Raw genomic sequence first — 17,545 nt, 5'->3', positions numbered from 1 at the left:
CTCTTCTTCTTCCTTACTTTTTGAAAGTTTTAAAGTAGTGGGCTATTTTTGTTGTTGCTGTTCTGAGTGTTTGCCACTGACTTTACTGTAGAAGTCGCATTGCCTGCTAGTTTGAATGTCTTACTATACATGTTATTTGCAAGGAACTTCTAAGTAAGTCATTGTGAACTATGTAAGCTCTAAAACTTATGCTTATTTACTTTGAGGCAGGGTATTACCTTGGATGGCTTGGAGCTCCTTACACAGACTAGGCAAGTCTTGAACTTACAGATGTCCACTTGCATGTACTCCAAGTTGCTGAAGCTAAGGGTGTGCGCCACCATACCAGTTTAAAAATTACATTTTAAGCCGGGAGTGGTGGTGCACGCCTTTAATCCTAGCACCAGGAAGGTAGAGGCAGGCAGACTGATGTGAGTTCGAGGCCAGCCTGGTCTACAAAGCGAGTCCAGGACAGCCAAAGCTAACACAGAGAAACCCTGTCTAAAAAAAAAAAAAAAAAAAAAAATTGCATTTTAATTTCCAAGTTCTCATATCGCCTAAGAAGCTAGCTTGCCATCGTCTGCCCTCTAACATTCATTTCCCTCAGAAACACCTTCTCGTTTCTGTTTATGATATTAAGCACCGTTGTGAGGAGTAGGAACTAGTTAAGGGCTCATAAATAAATGGTAGCTAATGAAGTTGAGTTTGGAAGATACCAATTTAAAATTAATTTTTGACATGTGTTCTTTATAACCAACTGCCTGATATCAGCTACACAGCATACAGAAACTTCTCATGTTGCCTCAAAAAAGGTTGTTTAGAGTTCTTTGCAAATTTTTAAGTCATTAAAATTTAGGTCCTGTTTTGAGAAACTACCAAGTGTGCGCAGGTGGAGGCCTAGCTCTAGGGACCCTGGAGAAAAGCATGAAAACACTGAATGGTTAAGGTGTAAAGTATGACTTTTTGTATACAGTCCAGTTTAAATGGAAATCGGTTAATTCTGAGCTATTCTCTCACCTAGGATCTTCATCCAGCGTTCCTAATGCTGCCCTTGAGACTTCCCCAAAGCCAGAATTTCAATTCGCTTGACGACTTGAAGATTGAATTCAAAGCCGTCCTCTCCCTTTGCAATAATTACTCAGCAGATGCATTTTGTTTTGGCATTTTATGTATTTGTTTATTTTTTGAAGATACAGCTTGCTTTGCCTCAGGTCATTAAAATTATTGTCTTCCACTTCTTTAGATGTTTCCAATGAGAACATTAGTGACGTTAGGCAGTAAGATTTATACTGGTGTCACATAAGTTTACAGAAGGGTCAAATCATAGTACCACGGTGCCACTGCCAGTTGGAATGTGCCAGAAACATCTCAGGAGAGTTTTTGTCAAGTGTTTATGCTCAATTAAAATTTATACTCCGTGCTACCACGTGCCTGTCTGCTAATAGCCCAGTGTCAGTGTGGCCAGCTTCCTTTTGCACAGAATACATAACACAGTGCTGTGTGTGTGTGTGTGTGTGTGTGTGTGTGTGAGTGACAGTGCTTGAGGAAGGCCAGCTTAAAAAGGAAGCTGACACAAGGCAAAGGATTGTCTCCGCTTAGGCATAGCAGTATTTTCCACACCACCACAAAGCCATAGCAACATGGCTTCGGTGTCTTCTTTGTTGATGCAAAGCACCTCTTTATAGAGTACTGTACCCAAGAGCCTCCGGTACATCTCTCCTTCATTTATGGTTTTTTTTTTTTTTGCAAAATATTTGTGATAGGGTACCTTTTCTCCACCATGTCTGTGACTTTAGCCCATCACCCCCCGCCCCCAGAATCATTTTTACTTCTCAAAGCTGAGATGGAATATTTTAGACATATGCGCCCTTCTGTATGCATTCTGCCAAGTTGTATCCTAAAGCCTTCCCTATAGGGCCCTAAGGAAGAAAAGAACGGCCCTCTCCCTCTTCCCCTTCCTCTCTCTCTCTCTCTCTTCTCCCTCCCTCCCTCTCTCTCTCTCTCTCTCTCTCTCTCCCCCCTCTCCCTTACCTCTTCTCCCATGCTGCTACAATAAACTTCTCCATATCATAGAAAGAATGAAAGAAAGAAAAGAGCTAAAACAGAATAAACCACTAAACAAAGCAACGGCAGAAAAACTCCGGGGCTTGCTGGGATGGGGTGGCGTGACGGAAGGAAGAGAGAAGATGGTAATTTATGATTCTGGTACTGATGTAAAGGATTTGCCCATGCCCCACTTCCATCCCACCCCCGGACTCCACAGTGCTCAGCATTGGGTGATGATAATGCACCTGGAAGGAGCAGGCAGCCCATGCCCAGGCAGGCAGCATCAGACGGGGCGCCTTGCCATCTGGCCCACCTGCTGCATGCATGAGTCCATCTGGTGACTGCAGTAGCTCATTGTAGGCCTCTTCTGAGGAACACTGGGGCTGAAAAACCAGCAGTGTGAATTATTTAAGTAGCTGGTATACATAAATAGAGGGGAAGGGGGGAAGAATAACCGGGGAAGGAACTAGGAGAACCTGCCCCCTACCCCCACCTTGTCTGTAGTTATGGAATGCTCCAATGCACGAAAACATCCATTTGCATGTAGATTTGGGTGTGTAGATCACTGTGTAGATTACACAGCAGTGAGATTTATCTAGGTTTAGATAAAACTCTGACTGCTCTGCACTTAAGATGGAGAATCTTAAAGAGTTCAGCATCAGCGAAACTGATACCGGGCAGAGTATTTCAGGCATCCATTCACAGAGGTAAAGCTACTGTTCGTCCTTTTAGGAACAGATGGGTCTTGTTAGGGTGGGGGATGGGGACATGTGTTTGACTTTTTAATTATAATTTATAGAATTTGAATTTTTTCCTGCTAGATTTAAAAATGAGAACAGTTATGTTAATTTTATTTATGTATGTGGCCAATCAAAACTATTTTAGATATGGTTCCTTTTCCTGGTTAGATATATGGATTAATAGGTTAATAAATAATAAATAATAATTAATAAATGCTAAATAGGAAATAAAAGTCATATGACAGATATCTGTGCCAAACTCTGAGTTTTGTGTTTAGATTAAAACAGATGGTTGTGCCCGGTAATTTTAGGCACTGTGGTTAATGTAAAAAGGAAATACTGAAGTGGTGAGCCAGAGAGCCCAGTGGGCAACTTCTGTCAGAGTAGAATATTGAAGTGAGGAAGACCTAAGCAGAGTGGGATGTAAAGGCTTCATGGGTGTCACTGTACACAGAACAAAATCACTTCCTGAGGTCATAGTTGTCAGGGAGTCTAGGATGAGCTGGCTTGTACAAAATGGATGTAAGTTATCGGTGAAAGGTAAGGCATATGTCTGTGGTTGTAGAGTCCAGAATCTATCCCTGTGGTCCTTACTCAGAGTCACTCAGCGGGTGGCATAATCTGAAGGCAACGGTGGAGACTTTGTAATTTAACTAATGTCTAATTTTCCCCTTCCCTCATTTTTACATTATTGAGCGGATAGTACTGAAAAAGAATGTTCTGGGTTGCATCCAGCCGGTTCATTTTTCAGCAGAAGAACCTATGATAAAGCCACGAGAAGGTAACGGGCTTGTTAGCGTTTCTCCTGCTGTCACGTGTTCAGCACGTGACGCATTGCGGTCTATGACAGACTAGATTCCTCGGCACCGTCATCTTCCAATCTCTATTCAGCTGCGAAGTAGACTTAGGGGAACTTCTCCCACCAGTAAAGCCCTGGTATGGTCTGAACATAAGCGATATTTAGATTCATAGCCAAATAAATACAGAAACAAATTGCATGGTTAATTCTAAAAGTAACCAGTGACCACCTGCATTTTCAAAAGGTGTCTCTTATGGTGACCGACACACAGTCATCTCTTTCCAAAATATGCTTGGAACTTCCTGCTCTGACCTGCCTATGAAGCTCTAGGTAAAATACTTGTCTTCAGCCAACTAACTCTGCAAATTCATAGATCGTTCAGGCACCTGGACTCATCTCTCCATCTATTCACTCGGGCCTCCCACTCCCTCCTGGGAGGCCCCAGCTCTCTCTCTGCCTATCTTCAACACTCTGCCTCTGTGAAAAGTAATTCCTTTCCTCTCCACATGCCATCTACCAAGAATTTGTGATCAGTACCTCTGATGGCTCTGACATCACTGTTACCTGGGACCCTTTTTCTTGCTGAGTTGCTGAGGAAAGATCACAGTAGGCAGAGGACAGAGCTGATGACTGGGCTTAGACCAGTCACCTGCCCATGCTAGTGGTAGGTCTTGACTGTAAGGGAAAGGCTTCGCTCAGGGCTCCCATGGCAGGTTTAGGGAGCATCACAGATAGTTCAAGGACACACACACACACACACACACACACACACACACACACACACATACACACACACATACACACACACACACACACACACATACACACACACACACACACACACACACACACACACACACATACGCACACTCGCATGTTGGTTTTTAAGCTGTTGCTCCTACAAGAGCACCCAGACCTTCTGCTTGTTACGTTAAATTGTTCTGTATTCACCGAGACTCACTGTACTGATTTAAATACAGACTCCTGTTCTTTTAAGAATGTGACTCAAAGAGGCAAGTCTCTGTGACCTCGGTAGGGCTGGAATAGTTCACGGGGGATAAGTCTGCCAGGGCAGCTAGGCTGGTGTCAGAGGTGCCTGGGATACATCAGACTTCATGTCATCCTAAGATCACCTCAAAGCATATTTTTTTTTCAACAGGAGGAGTCTAGAGTGCACCCATGTCCCCAGAGTGACAATGGGAACCTCACCAGTGAGCAGCTGTGCTGTGCTTCCTAGGACAAAATCTTCCAGCAGTTTACAGTTTTTCTTCCTTTGAATCTGATAAGAGTCAAGAATATAATCTGGGTGTAGATTTCGTTTTTATTTGACTATGATGTTCATGGGTGATGTTATTTAGAAGAACACATGTCACCTAGTAGAGCAAGCCATGCACCCAGATATTTCCTAGGAATTTTAAAAGAAAAAATATTATCATGTCTCAAGGAGACACCCAGCAGGTTATTAATTAGTGTTGTGACTTACTTTTGCAGGATGCTGACTTTGTAATTATGGAGTGAATTGGTAAGTCTTTTTGATATCATGAAAACTAAAATAAAGAAAGAAAATGAATGCTAATAAAAGACTCTGTGTAGCACACCATAGATTTCAAAAGTAAACCTCCCCGTAGTGGTTTTCTCCCAGAACCTGCCATTGACAGTTCAGTTAGATCAGCTGTGGGAAGGTGAGCTAGCTAGCCCTTTAAGTGTGGCTTCTCCTAACAGTTATAGAGTTATTAATTATATGGATAAGAAGCAAACAGCATCCGTGGTGCTTAATAGCTCCCCATAAAGAACTTCATTACCCCATTCACAGAGAAGAAGAGGGGTATTGTCATGAATCACAGGAATTTTTATGGCTGTATAAGTGGGGAGGTGAGATGACCATGTGGAGTTTCCCCAAAGCAAGGACAATAAATAGAATGGCATCACTTAAGCAATAAAGACAATGTGGCATGCTCATCTTTGGCTTGGGGATGTCCCAGTTGCACAGGCTCAGTGCCAGGCTCCTGACTGTCTCAAAATGTATTGATAATGTTGACTTCTCTGTGATAAGAGGAGGGACAAGCCAGGAGAAGAAGAGTGCAGACTAAGAGAGCAGCACTTGTGCACAGAGGGATGTGACAGCTAAGAAACTGACTGCCATTGTTTTGTTCCCAGTTCCCAGGAAGCCCTTCAGGCTGCTTGGCCATTTGCACGTTGTCTCAGGGTCCACTCTGAATGTGTCTTTGGTATGAGCTTTAAGAATAATGTCCATTATTTGGGAACCGAGGTTGAACGATGCACACTGTGGGTTCAAAAGCCTGAGAAACTGATGCCTCTGCTTAAAGTACGTTAAGCAAAAAGAGCCTGGCAAGACTTTGCACTCCATAAATATTCCTCGCCCTCCCCCACCACTTCGCTCTTAATAACGGGGTTGTTAGTAGCACTAGAGGGAAGTACAAACTGAGATTTCACTTCTCAAAGCCAAATTAGCTTCTTACCTCAACCGACAAATTCTGCAGCCGAAATGAGTCATAATAAGGATTAGTCAGGGAAGCTTGAATTGAACCTATTTCTTGCGCACGTGCGCGTCCTTATCAGTCTCCCACTACTTATAATTGCCAGCTTCGCTTTCCGAAATTAGCAGAGGAGAAAGCAAGGCAAAGGCAGAAACCTAGCTGCTTGCTGGTTTCTTACCTGCCCAAAAAGTTGGGGTGAGAATATGGCTGTGAAAAAACAAAGAGCTCATGGTCACCACTGAGGGAACTAGAGAAACAAAAGGCACCTTCCTCTACTTTGTGCGTGTGCTTTGCCTGCAGGTGTAGACACCACACGCATGCAGTGCCAACTAGGTGCCAAAAGAGGGCATCAGAACCCCCTAGAACTGAAGCACCACATGGTTGGGCGCCACCGTGTGGGTGATGGGAACCCAGCCTGAGTCTTGTGGAACAGCAGCCAGTTCTTTTAATGACTGAGCCACTTCTCCAGCCCCGAGTCTGCCTCTGCTAAGGAAACGGAGGTGCAAAGTCTAGATTCCAACAGATTGCCTTGAATTTGTAGCCTTTCAAGAGAACCTCTTACCTATATTTTCACCAGTCAGGTGAACAGTTGTCTGAAAATGATGCTGGATGCACCTCGTGGATTATGGCCAACAGTTTGAGAGCCCCACTCAGGGTTTTACCATGCACAAATGCTTATATGTGTGCAAGCATGCCTAGGTGTGGAAGCATGCCCGTGAGGCTGTCCCCCACGCATTCAGGCAGTCTCTTGTAGGGAAGAGTTTACCAACTGATTGCACTCATTTTTACCCTCCCATGGAGATATTTTATTTATCCGATGAAATGCTTAGAACGTGATTAATTTGTCAGGGGAACACCTCGTTACTGCAAATTTGCTGAGTGTGAAAGAAAATTGCCGTCACATGGATCTTGAAAATCTGAAGTAGCCAGAATCTTCCTTTAGTTTACAATTACTTTGATTTTCTTTAAGGCAGTAACTTTGCCAGACTTTGGACCTGAGAGTTTAGTCAGGTTGTGTGTGTAGAGGGGTACTGAGGGGGCAACCACCAAACACTAGTAGATGGCATTGAAAATGTGGCTTTGTTGCCATAGCGATTGTCTGGCATGCAGGAAGGCCTAGGTTCCGTCCTCTCCTTTAGCAAGCCAGTTGTGGCAGCACATGCCTATCACCCCAGCAGGGGAAGGTGGAAGAAGGAAAATCAGATCATCAAAGGCATCCTTTGCTAGTTGGTCAGAGGCCAACCTGAGCTGCAAGAATCCCTGATTCAACAAACAACAACAGCAACAGCAACAGCAAAACAACCACCCCAGGAAAGCATCTAATAGAAGGAGTAGATGATGTAGGAGATGCAGGTGCCTCAGTCTCTCTCCCCAGAGGATGATGGCTGCAACTACTAGGTCTCAGCTCCCAGTGGTCGTCTGAGTGGATTTGTATGCTGTACATGGGCCACGTACCTCTTCTTATAGATGTGAGACATAGGGATCCTTCTGGACCTCAGAGGAAGAAACCCATAAGCAAGCCTTAGTCACCAGTCAAGTGGGCCAGGACAGCCTTTCTCATCGTGTCTACACAAGGAGTATTAGTTAACAGATAAACCTAACTCAGGCCTCTTTTTGACTCTTAAGCCAAAGGTAATTTGTAAGTGAACTTGTAATTTGTAAATGAAGATTAGTTGCTTTTGTTGTTGTTGTTGTTGTTGTTGTTGTTGTTGTTTTGTAGTTTGAGCTTGTGTCCAAGACATGACGGGGGCAGAAAGTCTCCCTCAGCTGTATTTATCCTCAGAGTGTAACAAGTGACAGTGGCATTGGTTAAGGAAGATGACTTTTTATTCATGTGCGTTCCCCCGGCTCAGTGTCCATTTGTCCGTTAGAATGAGCCACTCATCATTCGTCCAGGTTTTTCCTCTTTCAGCATCAAGAGTTATGAATGGGAAATTCCATTTTTCCCTGGCTCCCCATGACAGGCAGACTGAAGATTGTGGTCACTGGGACTAACCACATATCCATCAACTCCAGGTGGCAGCTTATTATGATCCCCCCTTTGAATATATGAATTCCATACACTGCATGTTGGAAGTCTAACAACGCCAAGTTTTTGATAAATAATTATCCCTTTGGTGATGTACAGCACTCGGTTGCCATACTTTCTCACTTTTACTGCATTCTTGCCCTTATCCGCCATAACATAAATCTTTTGCTTTCATATTTAGTAAAACTACAAAGACAACAGCCCCCCGCACTCGCTACAGTCAACCAATCACACACCATCATTTCACAATCACTATTTGTTTTCAGGAGCTGATTTTTTTTCAATAGGAGGTCTGGCTTCATTTTGACCACACATTTGACACAGAGATGCAGGTTAGATAAAGTGATGGCCTCATATCTGTGCTGGCTGTAACCTTGACAACCCCACCTCACACAGTTTTATGAGGCTCTATGAGAGAGAAAGGTGGGTAAATGAATAAGGTATTATCTGTGGCTGCTGATCTGTCAGTTCAGTTTTGAAGGCAGGGCGCCAGAGTGTATTTATAGTGAAAGACAGAAGATTTTGGCTTTTTTTGGGGGGGGGGCTCACCTCCCCAAGTCACAGAGCCACTCATAGAGGAGTCTCTGAAGTGGTGAAGTTGCTCCTTGTTTCCCATTTCTTTCTCTGAGCTCCTGAGTTTTTGCCTTACTCTCTGTCCTTGGTTCTTACCTACAGCTCACACCCACATCTGGGCCATCACTTCAATATATTTGGTGGTTTTGCAGCCAATCACAAGACCTAGTGACAAGCATGGAGTTTGCCTGTAGTCCTCTGTTCTCCAGGAGACTGGAAAGCTTGGGTATCTGCCTCCTTAGCTACCATGAGCTATGGAGAATGGATTCTTCTACACAATGCACAAGCTTACTGTTACAGAGCAATGGACCGTGGGTGCAAGGAACTATGGCCCTCTGGGTTGTGACCTCATTGTCCACAGGTAGGGAACTCTGCTGCCTGTCGAAGTGCATTGTGGGGCTTCACAACTGAAATTCAGGGGGGTTATTGTTAGGGAGGCGGCTCAGGAGCAGAAGTCACCTTTTTGGTCCATAATGGCGAGTCTCGTGCTTACTGTCATGTTTTCTGTGTGGCTATTAGTGACTGCGACTGTGGAATGTAGTTGATTGGTTTAGAAGTTGTTACTAATATTCTCCCAGACCTGTGTCAGTTTTTATCCACATGGAATCTGATGCAGAGTTCAACTGCCACACCCTCTTGCATAATACCTTCACATAAGAGCAGTGCTCATGATGGTTGGTCTGGCTTTTCCTAAAGCATACCTTGTTTTCCTTTGGGAAAAAGACTTTGTTTTCTTTTCTCTTCAAAGCTTAGCACCCCATGCATCACAGACAGAGGGGAGGTGTGAAGGTGACAGAATTAAAGCATGCCATAGTATTCGGCAGAACACCTTCATCTTAGGCTCTCAGAGGTGAAGGGAATCCCATACAAGCTGTGAACTAATGCCAGTGAATAATCAGGAAAACTCAACACATGTTGCTGAAGACTTTCTATGCACAAATGACAACAAGTCACAAAAGCCCAGGCACTTACTGTGACAGACCCAGATAGGTACACATTTATAATTCAAGGCTAGACACAGATTTAGCCGGGGATAGTACTGCACACCTTTAATCTCTAGCAAGTAGGAGAGGGAAGCAGGAGCATCTGTGTATATTCAATGCAAGCCTGGTCTACACAGCCAGCCAGGGGTACATAGCAAGACCCCGTCTCAACACAAATATGAAACATACGCATTTTAAGATTTTATTATTCCAAACGTTAAAAATAGTATTTTTGTCCTATGTGATTATAAGAATAATTTAGCATTACATAATTCTTTAAACTCTTTATCAGCTTTTAGTATTTACTTTTTACCTCCAATCTCTGTTCATTAGATAGAATGGGTGTCCATTTCCTATCTTAATCATGAGATAACAGGCACCCTGAGCAAGGTATAGAAAGTGGGCATTGTGATAATACTAAGGATAGTGTAAAGCAGGAAGTCTTTCCTCAGAAGCAGCTACTATTCTTTTTTGATTCTTTTTGTTTGTTTGTTTTTATTTTTTAGCTATAATTCTTAAACCATTTTATTTTATTACTTATTTAATTATTTATGTGTGTGCACAAGCATGTGTGTACATGCCTTTACATGCCACAGCACACAAGTGAAGGTCTTTCCACTGTGTGAATTGAGCTTGGGTTACCAGGCTTGGTGGGAAATGTCTTTACCTGCTGAGCACTCTCACTGGCCCTAGCTGTGAAATAATTCCACTTTCCATTGGAAGGCTCTAATCTCACACCAGCTAAATAGTTTCCAAGATTCTGCCTTCTACTTTGTAATGTGATTAACTGTAGTGTTTTCCCCATTTGCTTGGTAATCCTGACATTTCTGTAATAGTATTGCTTGTTGCTGAGCATTAAGAACTAAAGTCCTGTTGTTTTGTCTTATTTTGGTCACTTTGTTATTATGAGTTCAAATAGCCGTGATAGGAATATTATAACATGCACTGTGTATAGTTGATAGAAGACCAAACTTTTGCATGACAAAGTACTTAGAACGTTAGCCTTCCAGGTCTTCAGAACTGACCTGCTAAGCTGGCTGCCTTACAATACTGGCATTAAATGTGTCTGCTGTGGCTTGCTGTTGTCCTGAGTAAAAAGTTGAAGCCTAGAAAACTCAAGTTGGTCCTCCCTTTATGCAGCCCTGCTTCCTCACACGGGACAATGGAAATGGAATCACTGCACTGGCGTCACTGATCTCCAGTGCGGTTTCTTATGTCCTTCTCCACCTTGACAGGAAAAGGAAGCCTGATCTCCAGGCCTCTTCCTGTGACATGAGCACATATTGGTGGTTCTCAAGAACCCCATCTTTTGTTATTGTAATTCATGCTGTCCTGGAACCCACTGTATAGCCAAGGCTGGGACTAACCTCTCGGCAGTCTTCAGAGTTCTGAATTCCAGGATTACAGCTCTGAGGCACCACACTCAACCAACAACCTCACCGAAGTCTCTGAAAGGAGTCAGAGGAGAGCATTGTCCATCCTTCTGTGCTGTGTTTTTGGGGCCTTGCTATCTGTTGCCCACAGCCAGTGTTTTGGTATTCATAGGAATGTCCTATAGACAGATGTAAAGCAGACATAGACTTTTCTATGACCAGTTATAACATTAGTGGAAAATGATGTTTTCAGGTGATGCAACAGCTTACATTCTCTACAAATATATATGAAGTGACAAATTTATTAAGTAGCTCACATCAGCCCAACATAGCAAAGATATACTGCGGGTATGTGGGAAGTAAGATGCAGCTCATGCCTCCGATGAAAACTTTAATTATAATTACTAAATGATAGTGTTAATTAATAATAAGCTAGTTGAGATTTACTTTCAGATAATTGTAGACTCACATAGATTTTCATGAACAGTACAGAAAAGTCGTATGTACTTCTTTCTACCCACTTTTTTTTTTCAAAGACAGTGGTCTTACGTAGCTTGCTACGATACCATAATGAGGCTGAGCAGAGCTGGTGCCACCGGCTTGTCATCTCAGCCACTTAGGAGGCCAAATCAGGAAGGTTACAAGTTCAGGGCCTGCCTGGACTACGGTGAGTTCATGGACAGCCAAGGGAACTTACTAAGACATTTAGTATTTAAAACAAACAGAAGGCCAGGAGTGATGGCAATGCTGTCAACCCCAGCCCTCGTGAGGCACAGGCAGTCCTGGGGGGTGTAGTTGGCTGGCGCAGTGTTTGCCTGGCATGCAGGGGGAAGTCTTAGGATCCATTACCCACAAACGAAACACCCCCGTGGGAAAGTCCCATACCTTCTGAATGGACAGATTCACCAACATTCATTTCGTTGTGTGTATCTAATTCTGTGTCTAACTGGCACATGCATATGGTGGAAGGCAAGGAGCCTCTGAGCACAAGCAGCAACATAAAGGACAGCTCTATCACAGGGCCTTCGATTTACCCTTTGTTTGATTAAAAGAAAACAAAAACAAAAACTTACTAAGACATTTTAACCTGACTGACCATGGAACATCATTTCTGGGTCACTAGAAGGTCACCCCCACCCCAGGATGTCCCGCTCTGTTGGTGTGAAATGCTGGACCAGCCTGGAGGCCTTACCTCCTGCCTTTCAGTGTGCTGCCTCAGCTTGCTTTGGCTCCTCTTCAGGTTAGATCTTCTAGAATGGATGCACGATGGGGCTTTTACACACCCTGAGTTCAGAAGACCTCATCCATTTTTTTGTTTTGTTTTGTTTTTTTCTGCCTCATCATAGGTCTAAAATGTGATCAGAGCGGACGGCTGACAATGAAGTGTTTGCTACAAACACAGATTTGGTTCTGTCTCTCTTCTCCTTTACTGCCTTCTGTAGCTTCCCAGCGTCTGAAATAAAAGGTGTCTAATCTGTGTGGTGCGGCAGTTCAAACACGGGGCACTCTGGCCCTGTTCTCTTTTCTAAAGTCCTTGGCTCACTCCAAATCCCCCCTGAGTGCTCTCTACAGCTCCGCCTCCCTCACGCTGAGCCCGCCTTCCTAAAGTGAGTGCTTTGGTCCTTCCTCCTTGAGAGCCACAGAATTCAACCTTGCACTCTTCCCACAATTCCTGGGTGCGTGATACATGTTTGTTCCGTTTTACAGATTTGGCACCTGAGGCTTATAGGTGACATGGCAGAACTATGTAAGATAAAGAACCACGTTGGTAAACTCCAAACCACACTTCCTAGTTAGAAATTTTGGCAGTACAGCGCAGTTTTACTCACTATGCTAACCTCTTAAAAAGCTCACTGTGACTAAGGAGATACGGAAATGGCTTTTCCTATGCTTAATGTTTTATCTCATAGATAATTGAGTATGAAGAATACTTGTTTAGGTTGGACTCTGTAGCTTTATGGGTTTATTGATAGATTTGTTTATTCCCCTAACAATTCAGGAATAGGCTGAAATAAAAAAAATACAATATTGAGTGGTCACTTGTTCTACTTAGGCAGATGGGTGGAATTAGGAAGTAGTGCATATGTGAAAAACAACAGAAGTCTGTGGTATGTATGTTGCATGTGGTATGTGTTTACTTATGCATGTTCAAATGTATGTGCAGGCACACATAGGTGCATGTGGGGCCCGAGGTGACATGGGGTGTCTACATTGATTATGTATAGAGGCAGGGTCTCTCTCTTCAGCCCCGAGCTGCATTATCTAGTCGGTCTTGCTGGTATTTTCACGGGTGCTGGGGATCTGAACTCCATGATCTGGTCAGTCTTGCTGGTATTTTCATGGGTGCTGGGGATAGGAACTCCAGCCGTCATTCTTGCCTGGCAAGACCTTTACCCACGTAGCTTCCGTGTCTGCCCAAGCTAAAGCCAAGGTGCCCACGAGGGGACAGGCTCCCCCTCCTTCCTGCAGGGCCACATGGATGTTGCTACTTGAGACCCATTTGGCAGAATAAGGACAGAATTCTTTTCAAATTAGTTTATGTTACGGTGTAAATAGTCTTTCTGGATACCTTCACAGAAATGAGACATTTAAAATGAAATCATCTTACTCACTGAGATTTTATGAACAGGTACTCTTTAAAATGTGTAGTCACGCCTCCTCCCTCCCTCCTTCCCTTATTTCTTCCTTCCTTCCTTTTTCTCTTTTGTCCTTTCTTTCTTCTTTCCTTTTACCCCTCCCTTTTCTCTTTCTACCCACTCTTCTTTTCTCTCTCTTCTTTTCTCCCCAGCTCTCTCATCCCACTAAACTAAGCAACTACTCCACCAATGAGCCATAACCCCAACTCTAATTTTTTTTTTTTTTTAATTTTCAGGTATGGTCTCAGTTGCGCAGGTCAGACTTGAACTTACTCTGGTAGCACAGACTACCCGCAACTCTGTGGATAGTCCTGCTTCATTCACCTTCTCGAATAGCTGTGATTACAGACCTGTGATGCCAGGCTTGACGCTTTGCTCTTTTAATTATTTCCACTTCCCACTTTCTAAATCACAAGTTGGGCTGTATTCTGTTTTCCAGATACATCTGCTTTATTGTAAAATCTGAGTAAGCAAGTTTTTTTTGTTTGTTTGTTCGCTTGCTTGCTGTTTGTTTGAGATATAATCTCACCACGTAGCCCAGACTTTCCTAAAACTTACTATGTAGGAGAGGCTGGCCTAAAACTCCTTCTCTTCCTGACTTCATCTCCCAAATTCTGGGATTACCAACATGCCCCACTATGCTGGTCTTCTAAGCTGGTGTTTGTTTGCTCGAGATAAGGTCCTGCTATATATAGCCTTGGCTGCCCTGGAGCTCACTCTGTAGACAAGGTTGCTCTTGAACTCACAGACATCCCTCTGCATCTGCCTGCTGAGTGCTGGGATTAAAGGCGTGCCCCACCATGCCCAGCTCCCAGATCAGTTTTGGAAGCTCACCTACTCCCATTGGCGTACACAGATCATGTTTTGACTAAAGGGCTTTCTCAGGGACAAGGTGTTAGGGCAGTAAGCAAGGAAGGGAGTCACATGAACTTTCTTTACTGCCAAAAGATATTGGGAATTACTTTATGTTGGAGATGACAAACATTTTACAGATTTTCAAAACAGATTAGAGAAAAGACTATTATTTAAGTCAGTAGAGAATTGCTCAGTGAGGAGCCATGCTTTTAGAAAGGCCTAAGAACTGGAGGTCTGTCTCTTGGTCTGTATTCACCTTCGCTCTGGCAGTCCTTGGTAAACATTAGCCACTGCATCCTGATGTGTAAGCCTGTGTTTGATCACAGTTCCTTTCTTGCGTTGTTGTTGACTAGAATTTTTCTAGATATGCGTTTATGCGTGTGCATATATGTGAGTATGTGTGCATGAGTGTGGACATGTCAGTGTGCACATACGTATATACCTGCATTTGTGTGTATATGTGTATGCATGTGTATGAACATGTATGTGTGCATATAAGTATGTATGTGGGTCTAAGAGTATGAGCAGAAATCTGTATGCATGTGACTAGGCATGTGTGCCTATAAAGAAATGTATACATATGTGTACACATATGTGTATACATAACACATTTTGTTTCTCAGCCGTGGGATTCTCTTCCTACTGTGGACACTTAGGAACAGCGCTATGACACACACTTGGCCAGGCAGTTTTACCCTTCTTAGTGAAGATATGGGAGCACAGTTGGGATGCGGTGCCTCCTTCACTTAAAGAAAGAATCTTCTAAACTTTTTTTTAGGAAGAGGTTTTATCATTTATGAACTCTGTTTTCAATTGATCGACATAATACATCCGCATTTGATGTTGTCTATCCTTAGAATTTCTTGGAACTTTTATGTGTGCAAATAAACTAAAACTTTTCTTTTTCATTTATTCTTGTAGTAGAAATACTAAGTTTGTAATATCAAAATTACCATATTCCTTACTTTTAACAATTGTCCTCTATAGTATCATTTTTATAATCATTAATCCTTTAAACTTATGATATCCAGTGATGTCGTTTCAGTAATAAATCTCCCCATATATACACATACATACATGTGTATATATATGCACATATATAAATAGACATATATTTATATGCTGTGTGTATAGGATTTTGTATGTAAGTGTATTTTTTTCTGGTTTCAAGTTACTTTGTATTTTAGCATCTAAAAACATTTATCTTCATAATATCCTGTAGCTTAAAAATAAAGATCTATACAGCTCATTATATGAATGAATCCATAAACTGAAAAATTCCACCCTGAAAGCATGTGCCTTTTACATGATGGATTAGGATTTTTAAAGTATTGGGATTTAAAGTAACACCAGATTGTGGGCCACCTTTATTTAAAGCCTTCTCTACAGAAATGAATGAGTGATAATCATACCTAGGATCAATATAAAGGTTTTTAAAATCATATTCTTGGAGGATATTCATTGACACTCATGGTGACACACCATGTGACACAGTCTGTGTTCTAAAACACAAGGTTACAAGAAAAACTGCTGTTTCTTCTGACGCTAATAGAATTAGGTAGTGAGCCCAGAACTAATCCAAGCCAGGCCAGTGCTCACAGCACAGTTCTGCCCTCATTCTGTAACGCACGCTCGTGGGTCTTTATGTAGTATTGCCTTTAGAGATAACAAATTCTCACAGACTTAGGAAGCAATAAAATGCATTTAACACTAAATCTTTACTGAGCATAGTTTAATCTTTCTCTGATGCAGAAAGCACTTTATAATTTTATAGCTTGGCAGGCTCATTACTGTGTGCTGGTTATTATCCTGGCAAAGGGTTGGAGCCTCGGTGAATCCCAGGCTCTCGCTAATAGAAGCTCAGCCAGAAACAGGCCAGTGCGTGTCCCTGTACATCCCTTTATTTTAAGACATACATTTTTTTCTCACTTCCATTTCTCCAAGGTTTTGATTTCTGCCCTTCTGTATTCTTCCTAAATACATACATCACCCTCTTGAATTTCCTTAACAAAAACACAATTTCAGGCTTTCTAGATGCGAGGACCATGACAAAGTGATTTTATAGCCAGTTCGGAGAGTGACTAAACTTGACAACAATTGTGCTTTATGACATCCTCTGCTTTCATGTCCCCAGCCTACTTTCATATCATCATTTTCCACCCCAAATATGAACAATTTCATATCTCAGCATTGGCAGAAAAAAATCCCTTTCTTAGGAATACATCTTAATGGGGAAAAAAGCACTTCCTGTAAGTCACTGTGCCTTAAGACCTTAAGTCTGTAATATTCAATTCTCACTCATAACAGCCTGAAGCTCACTCTTTTCTTCCTTCCTTCATTCCTTCTTCTTCTTTCTTTCTTTTTTTTCTTTTCTTTTTGTGGTTCATGTTCATAAAGGTTGGGGAAGAATTAGTGTTATGGAAGTAAACCAGATTAAAGGGAATGTGGATCAGATTTGGTAACAGATGGTGTTGTGGAAATTAAAGGTTCTTTGCGAATGGCCGTGGCAGCAGCTCGCCTCTGCTCTCTGTGTCTCCCTTCCGAGCACTTGATAGACGGGTATAAATCACAGCAATCCTGTCTTGACAGCCAATTTCAAGAATTTGATCTGGTTAAAGACACGGCTTTCCTGCTCCGTGCAGAAACCTGCCTCGATTTTATTGTCACACGGCACTCTTTTCTCTGTAGAAATCGGTCTCACCTGCCTCTTCGTAATGAAAATTTTGCTTAATTACAGTTTTAGCTCTTTAGTGTTAATTACTTTTCTATTCAATTTTGTATTTCCTAACATCTCTGAGGGATTTATTTTCGTCCTCCTCCATCCTTTTGACTCATACATGTTTTTATGTTTTTCCAAAAATGTGACTCATTTTTTAGAGTTGTCAGAATTATCCTGGGGATCTTTCCTTGAGGATCCTAATGACTAAAATCATTAATGAGGAATTAACTTTGCGTTTCCTTCTTTAAATATCTCCAATTTGCTTACCTAACATATTTCCTTAGGACTGTTTCTTGCGGACTTGGTTTGTGTTCC

At 42.4% G+C, this 17,545-nt stretch overlaps 1 protein-coding gene across 13 annotated transcripts in view; it reads left to right on the top strand.

The window, feature by feature from the left end:
- Positions 1-17,545, top strand: part of ESRRG (estrogen related receptor gamma) — a 604,250-nt gene that overhangs the window by 400,381 nt on the left and 186,324 nt on the right. The window contains exon 3 of one of the 13 annotated variants that reach the window (XM_084773295.1): positions 5,056-5,086. The exons of the other annotated variants lie outside the window; for them this stretch is intronic. The gene's annotated coding sequence lies outside the window, so the exon portion shown is untranslated. The remainder of the gene's footprint in view (positions 1-5,055; positions 5,087-17,545) is intronic. 13 annotated transcript variants of the gene reach the window in all.

This window comes from Acomys minous (genome assembly GCF_964271855.1).
Source record: "Acomys minous genome assembly, chromosome: 1".
NCBI classification, from domain to species: domain Eukaryota; kingdom Metazoa; phylum Chordata; class Mammalia; order Rodentia; family Muridae; genus Acomys; species Acomys minous.
This window is presented reverse-complemented; position numbering and strand designations above follow the sequence as displayed.